This window comes from Ipomoea triloba, chromosome 15, assembly GCF_003576645.1.
Source record: "Ipomoea triloba cultivar NCNSP0323 chromosome 15, ASM357664v1".
Lineage (NCBI taxonomy): Eukaryota > Viridiplantae > Streptophyta > Magnoliopsida > Solanales > Convolvulaceae > Ipomoea > Ipomoea triloba.
This window is the reverse complement of record NC_044930.1, coordinates 10,788,586-10,797,080: the sequence shown is the minus strand read 5'-3', so window position 1 is coordinate 10,797,080 and position 8,495 is coordinate 10,788,586. Positions and strand designations below refer to the sequence as shown.

At 31.3% G+C, this 8,495-nt stretch overlaps 2 long non-coding RNA genes across 2 annotated transcripts; both read left to right on the top strand.

The window, feature by feature from the left end:
• Positions 1-1,516: 1,516 nt before the first annotated feature.
• Positions 1,517-2,361, top strand: LOC116007535. Its single transcript, XR_004095288.1, has 4 exons — positions 1,517-1,801; positions 1,888-2,000; positions 2,081-2,185; positions 2,326-2,361. It is a non-coding gene; the product is annotated as an uncharacterized LOC116007535 (long non-coding RNA).
• Positions 2,359-4,075, top strand: LOC116007534. Its single transcript, XR_004095287.1, has 5 exons — positions 2,359-2,447; positions 2,964-3,048; positions 3,317-3,386; positions 3,482-3,552; positions 3,651-4,075. It is a non-coding gene; the product is annotated as an uncharacterized LOC116007534 (long non-coding RNA).
• The last annotated feature ends 4,420 nt before the right edge of the window (positions 4,076-8,495 follow it).

Sequence of the window (8,495 nt, the reverse complement as noted above, 5' to 3'; positions counted from 1 at the left end):
TGATTAAATGAATGACTTTCTTTATTTTCAAAAAATAAAAATAAAAGGCCAAAAGGATTTTAATTGGGAGGGGTAAAATATGTCTTTATTTAAAATAATAAGGATAAAGATGGAAAAAAGTTAAGAATCTACTAGCTTTTTTTTTTTTTTTTTTTTTTAGAAATACTAGCTTTTTTTTTTAAGCTACCTAAAGTAACTTTTCAAAATAAGTTCTTATTTTAAGTTACTAGCTTATTTTGGGAACATTACTAAACAAAGCTTATAACTTATTACTAGCTTAAAATAAGCTATAAGCTCATAAATGAGCTCTGTCAAACAAAGCCTAATGTAGGTTTCAAAATAAGCTCTTATTTTAAGCTACCAGCTTATTTTGGGAACATACCAAGCAGAGCTTATAACTTATTAATAACTTAAAATAAACTATAAGTTCTTAAATAAGATCCGCTAAACAAAGTCTAAATGTCTTATATATAATACTTTATAGCACAAATATAGTACTTTATAACAAAACTTTAATAGACAATTTGAATGCATTAAAGTAATAATATAACAAAATTGCATATATAATCAATACTTTAAGACTTATATATAATAATATTTTATAACATATATGTAGTACTTTATATCAAAATTATACGGAGTAATAGAAAGTTTAGAAAAAAATGAAGTAATAACATAACAAAATTGCATATATAACCAATAATTTAAGCCTTATATATAATACTAGTTTAACACGCGCATTGCGCGAATGGGTTAATGTCCAATGTTTATATTTAAATAAATATTTGAAAGTATATCAATGCAAGATTATATAGGAGAAGTTTATACATATGTAATTGAATGTTGAATTTGTTTATTTAAATATGTAACTCAAAGTATATGAATCCAAGATAATATATGAAATTCATTATAATTGTCACTAAAATAAATATTTGCAACTTTGTAAAATCGATAGTTTAAATACTTGGTCTAAAAATGATAGTCTAAATAAATACTACTTTTGGTTTGAATTTTTCTAAGTACTCTTAATTCTCTTTTGAGTAACATTGTCATTGTGTTCATCTTTACTATTTGTCATCTTCCTTTTTGTTGGTAGTATGTTATTTGCAATTGGGTTATTGTTGGTAGCATAGATGACAACGTCATGAAATGAGATTATGATATAGGAGCTATGGACTTTTCCTTTAGGTGTTATGCTCGGGGTTCATTTGGTTCGACCATTATTGTTGAATGAGTCACTACTGAAAATTATTGATTTTCCGACCTCATTTCCGACCACCTAAAAAATTGGTCACAAAAAGTAATTTTTTTTCATTTTTCCGTCAAAGAATTATGTTGGTCGGAAAGTAGTCGGAAATTCCGACCACTTTCACTAAGTGGTCGGAATATTTTGAGCCTGTTTAATTTTTTTAAATTAGATTTTTTGTTTCCGACCACCAAATGGTCGGAAATTTATTTATATATTATATATATTGCTACAGAGACTTTAGAAAAAGAATCGGTTCAAACACTTAGAAATGAAAAGCAGATCGTCGCCCTACTCAGACTCTTTCGCGCCGCACCCGGTGCTCATACCATGTGTGTGCTACCACCAAGTCGGCGCTTTGTCACCGTAACTCCACCAACTTCGTCACCCATAGCAAAGCTTGGTCAATGGAGGTTGTCGCCCATAGCAGCGCCCACTGTCTTCGCCGTGGCAGCCGCTCGTCGCCTTTGCCGTCAATCCTCGCTGTTTGCTTATTTCTGGTTGCCGTCAATGCGCTCCTTGCTGTTTCTAGTCGCCTTCGCCGTATTGCTACAGGTTAGTTCTTTTCCTAATTTCATTTGTCTCTAAATCTTAAACCCTAAGTGGTTTGTGTGTGATGAAAAATGTTACTGATTGAGCAGTGTGAAATTGTTGGAGCAAGAGTTAGGGCAGAAAGAAGATAAAGGAGTGATTGCGATTCTCCTTGTTCAGGATTCTGCAGAGACTAGTACTGTGGATCCTGCTTTGTCTCTAGGTGATTTCCTATGAGTTTCACTTGTTTATCAGTTACTTTAGTTCATTCTTTGATTAAAATATTATATGCAATTGTTATAGGCATGGGAACTGATTTTGTAGAGTATACCTTGAAAAATCAAGCTAGCATATCAGATTTAACAAACATGATGGAAAAAGTCTGCAACAAGTTCACTGGAATAAGTGGTAAATCTTTCATATATTCTCTTGTGTTTGAAGTGCTAGGGATTTATAATTTAATGTAATGTCAGGTTTTTTGTATTTAGAAATTGAACTGGTCAAAGTTATGTGCTATACAATGTCTTGATTTTAAATGTTTAATGCAGGGGAGTTGCTGCTTGAGCTCTGCATCTCTCAAGAGGACTTTGCAGATTCTGTGTACAGGAGATAAGTACCAGAGGGACTTATTACACAGCACGAATTACTTCTCTTGAGTTGACTAAAGCTGGTAAAGCTTCTATTATTTCCTTCTATATATATATTTGTAGGTGATGGCTATTTCTGTGGCTACAGTAGCAATTAGGTTTGAAATCTGATGCATTGCTATCCTAAGTTATCAGTTCTTAAACATGCAACTTTGTTTGCAGGTTCAGTATATCATTAAATCTGGTTGGATTTTACTGATTTTCAATGGACTAGTCCAAGATTTGAAATATTAGGTTCAACTAGTTCTAGAGCAGAGAAGAATGATTGATGTAGATCAATTAAGTCCGGTGGGGTATTACTTACTTTAAGATAGTAGAAACAGTTAGGAGAATAGGACGCGCAATATTATATCTTCAGTGTTCAATGAGAAGACATGGATTGTTTTACTGGCCAAGTTGTCACCTATTTACTAGTGGAAGTGCTAGGATATCTTAACATAGATTACATGAGCTAAATGTGTATATTTTCTTTACTCTTAAATTTCAGTTGCACAATTTTAATTATATTATGTTGACCTGTTGTGACATTCAATTTCCAGGCAGATCATATGGTACAATAAGATGAGGAGTTGAAGCTTCCAAGACATTACCTTGTTTCTCTCACAAAAATTGACAGAGTATCTGGTAAATATCAAGAGAGATTGATGATCTTTCTTCAACTAAACATAAAACCAGCCCCACCCCCCTCCCCTTCTTCCCCTTCGTCTCCTTTTCTTTTCATTTGTACATTTTGAATAAACTTATTCCTGAGTTTCAGCTAGAGTCTTTGCATTAACTTTGCAAAACAAATTAAAGGAGGATTAGATCCACAATTGTTATTTCTTTTGACTTATTTATTTTCTCATTTGTCACTTATTCTAGTTCTTGCTCTTCATATTCTTCTTGTTTCTAGACTGTAGAGTTCTGGAGGGAAGCTGATATTCTGTCAAAGCTTCATCACCCAAATGTGGTGGCATTTTATGGTGAGTACAAGATGGAATAGGATGGAACACTTGATACTGTTACTTAGTATTATGCTAGATGGTTCTCTAAGGCATGTTCTACTTCGTAAACATAGGTACTATATATTCCCTCTGCTTGATGTAATTCTTTAACTTGGAAGGGAACCTATTCACACAGAAGTTAATGGTAAGATCTCTAACCATATGTTTTCTACATTTCTTCATCCTGAGTTAAATGAATATGATCATTTGTTGATCTCCTACCATATGTTTTCTGCATTTCAGTGCTTAAGGCATGAAAAGAGTTGTTCTAACTGCTTTTTCTGAACTGATGAGCAAAATCAAGTGATGCAACAGCAGAAATAAGATATGCATGAGGAAAATCGGAGGATCCGTGATATCGTCCAGAAAATAGAAGCAACACTTGCCCACTTTAGTGCAAATCTTGGTAGTCTTTATCAAGATCCAAACAAAAATAGCTCCAATGACGATACACTACCCCCCTCCACCTCCGATGATGATACACTATCCCCCTCTAGTCAAGATTAGATAGCATATTATTTGAATGATTTGAAAATCTGTTTTGGATGGTGAAACTTAGCTGCAAACAATAGATGTATTTTTTATAGTGAAGCAATTGCTACACTTTGGATTTAAATGATTAAATAATGTTTGATTCCCTTGAATTGTTAATATTGTGGTGTTGAATTTACAAATGTGGTGTTCATATTTGTATTATTAAAACAGGATTTTTAGGATATTTGACAATTGTATATGCAGTAAGATGTAAATATTACCGACCACCTTGGTGGTTGGTAATTCAAGTTTTAATTTTTCTTAGCAAATTTTACCGACCACCGGTGGACGGTAATTCCGACGATTTTCATCTATGTTTCCGACGTCTTAAAAAAGAAGTCGGTAATTCCGACCACCTTGACTAGTGGTCGGTAATACCGAGAGCTTTTTTTCCGAACCCATAAAGTGGTCGGTAAGTTGGTCGGAAATTGTATTTCCGACCGAAAATCGTCATTTTCCGACCACTTTTTGGTGGTCGGAAAAATGAATATTTCCAGCAGTGAGTTATTGTGGATAAAGAAATTCCTAGTTTAAGGAAAAAGATTAAATAAATTAGTAAAAATTTGAAAATTTTAAATATGATGTATTCCAAAGATATTAAAAGGTAGTTTCTCGCCTCAATTTGTTGGGTAATGAGTTATTTGAGTACTTTCATTGTCAAACAAATTCTCCAAGTAGTTAATATGATTGGTTTCAAACTATTTTTTTTAATTTTTTTATGGTATTAGTAAAATGCTTGATAAATAAATATATAACATTATTTTGTATTATAACTTTGATATTTAATTACAAAATAGTGTAAAAAGAACATAATGGACAATATTTGAATATCAATTGATGAATTTGAATGTACATAATCTTTGCATTAGAGAAAATAAAGACAATATAACTAATGAAATTATTTTTCTTATTTAATTTATTGATAATGAATATTATTTTTTAAATAAAGGCATTGTAGACACATAATTCTAAATTAAAGAAATGTACATGTATCATTTTTTGTTGTAACTACTAATTTATTTAGTTCAATAAGAGTAAAATAGAGTGATCTCGCTTCAATTTGTTGGGTTATTTGAGTACTCTCTTTGTCAACCAATCCCCAAGTAGTTAATATAATTAGCTTCAAATTATTTTTAAAATTTTTTTTTCATGGTATTAATAGAATACTTGGTAAATAAATATATAACATTATTTTGTATTATAACTTTGATATTTAATTACAAGATATTGTAAAAATAAGATAATGGACAATGTAATGAATAACAATTGATAAATTTGAATGTAAAGAATCTTTGCATGGGAGAAAATAAAGACAATATAACTAATGAAATTATTTCTCTTATTTAATTTAATTTTTTGATAATGAATAATTTTTTCAAATAAAGATATTGTAGACACATAATTCTAAATTAAAGAAATATAATGCATATGTATCATTTTTTGTTGTAGCTACTAATCTATTTAATTTAATAGGAGTAAAATAGAGTGAGGAACTTAATTATGCCAAATTTGATTGGGATGGGGTTCGAACCTAAGACCTTTCTTATAGAAATTAATGGGTAAGTTAAAAGTTAACAGAATATTAACGGAGAAGAGAATATTTAACGGAAAACTTAACGGATAATCATATAATTAAGGATAAATTAGGAAATCTCAACGAAAAATATAAATCTGAACAATCTGAACCATCCATTTGATTAAATAATTTGACCGCCATTTTTTCTACCCATTTTATGCCTAACTCTCTTTGGCTCTTATTAGTATAGTATATTTTATAGCATAAATGTGGTACTTTATAGCATAAATAATGTAATACACATTTTGTAGGGAATAAAGTAATAACATAACATAATTGTAAATATTATCAATAGTTTAAGCCGTATATATAATACTCTATAGCATAAATATAGTACTTTATAGGAAATTAAAACTATAATAGACCTTTGTAGGAAATAAAGTTTTATTGCGGAGTTATAGATATAATTAATACTTTAAGCCTTATATATAATACTTTATAGCATAAAAATAATAATTTACAGCAAAACTGTAACAAACCGTTTGCAAGAAAAAATATTACTAAGCCCATATATATATATATATATATATATATATATATATATATATATATATATATATATCATAATACCAAATTCTCCTGACCTAAATCGTCTTACGGATTAAGATCTGTGAGATGTGTTAAGAGAAAAATTTGTCATACAAAATATGAAGCACTTAAACTGTACAAACTATTAGGAACATTAATAATCTCAACAATTATAATTTTTTTAATGAAAGTGTAGTGAATGATGTCATAGGTGACGTATATACAAAATATTAAAGACATAAACAGATGTACGAACTATTAGGAGCATTACCATTACCAGTAGAATTAATTGATTAAAAAATAAAAAGTTGCAATCTGTATTAGCTGAACACGTTGTACAAGTTGTTACCATGTGGTGAAGTACTATATGGGTCTCATGGTTTCGTTGAAAAATATATTAATGCTCACACTTACCTTTCTTAGTAGCATTGAGAAAGACAGATCGAGAAGTATGTGTACTATAAATGTATATTCATGCACGCCTGTTCTTTATTTCTTTAATTTAGGTTAATAATAACAATAACAACAACAACAACAAATATTATTATTATTATTATTATTATTATTATTATTATTGCTACCTGCTTTGACAAGAGTGCATGGCGAATAATTAGTTTATGGCCAATTTGGTGCTTCATCCCATTTTTCACAAGAAAATACTCATCAAAATAGTAAGATTTCTAATAAAATTTATTTGGGACTATATTGCAAAGTATATATCTCCTTACTTTTGGTATTCTAACCACAATAAGATAATTTTGGTTATGCAAACTTTTTCATAAAATTCTTTAACATGGTGTACAATTTGTAAGGTTCAATTCGATTGAATTTTGACCTTAAGTTACAATTAGTTTATGAATTATCTGGTCTTAAACCATTCAATTTTTTGTTTGGATCAAGCTAGAAGGATCAAAATATTTCACCTCTAATATGGTAATATATAATTAGTTATTTTATTATTTGATTAAGAGTAAAGTCCTACTTTTTTATGCAGGATTGTCACACTAGAAATTAAAGGATTTTGAAAAATAATTGATCCATATAATTTTAATTTTTTTAATTGAAAAGGTATATTTTATTTGTAAAGATAATAGATACACATTTTACTGTTAATGATGTTGTGGTCTAGTGGTACGAAGTGATTATTCAAAATGGAAAGTTATGACCAGATACTATATATTCTAACAGAGTCAACAGTATTCAAAAATATCTAACGAAAAATAATTTCGTAAATGTAATTCATTTCTCTTATTTTGTATATATCTTGTTCGAATAACGAGATTTGGAATAAAAAGAATAATCAATATAATAAAATAATATATCAGCAACTATAATTAGCTGGATAAGCATAATAATAGTCCAAAAATCCACATATGAACCCAAAAACCATATCCAGTTCATACTAATTAACAATCTCTACCCACATCAAAATCAGTCTTTTAAGTACCTTCAAATTAAACTCCATTTGCCACCGTCAATCCCATTTATACCACCACGTAAAGTTGTCACCGTACCTCCGACCACCGCAACCATTGCAGGCACTACTTCTACTGTTCTACATACAACCCACCTTCCCAACAATCACTCATTGATTTCTTCCAATTGTAACCTTCCAACTGCAAGCCTTTACAAATACCATAGATATATGTTCTTTCCAACATTACATCCTGATGGTTTCCCGATCTTCAGGCGATCGGCCGGCGGGCCAACACTACCGGAAAATAACAAGAACAATAAGTGTATTTTATATAAATTCTCAAGTGGTTTTTGTCTCTCCTTCCCCTCCTCCTTTTCTCTCTCCCTCTCAAAGGGGCCCCGTACAACTATATATCTCATGCACCTAGTCGGTTACACAATTAATCTCTTAATCAATGTTACAAATAATAGCGGTTACACAATTAATCTCTTAATCAATGTTACAAATAATAGCTCATAAAAGACATTAAATGCTCATAATGATAGCCGTTCTCTTATGATCGTCCGTTGGTTCTCTCGATCCTTCGTCTCCGCTCTTATGATCGTCCGTTGGTTCTCTCGATCCTTCGTCTCCGCCGGACATCCTCAGGAGTCTGTCGAAGACCAGCCGACAGCCTTGTATACCCAGTCAACCAATTCCCCTTCCGACCGACCCCCAAGGAGTCGGGGCGGTCTTCACATGTTTCGGGGTACCGACGCCTTACGGGATGACCGACCACCCGAGGAGTCGGGGCGGACCTCACCTGTTCCAGGGCATCAGTGTTCTACTAGCTTTTCTTCCTACCGACCGGATAGTCTACCCAGTCGCCTTTATATACCATCACATCCAATATTATTTTGTTTGGAGTTGGCTTCAAGAGTCCAGTCCAACATCATGTCATATTGAAACGTAATGCTGACGGTTACACAAATATAAAGAAATAAAGTTATGTCTTCACTACTATAATTTTTTACGCAATGTTAACTGCTTGATC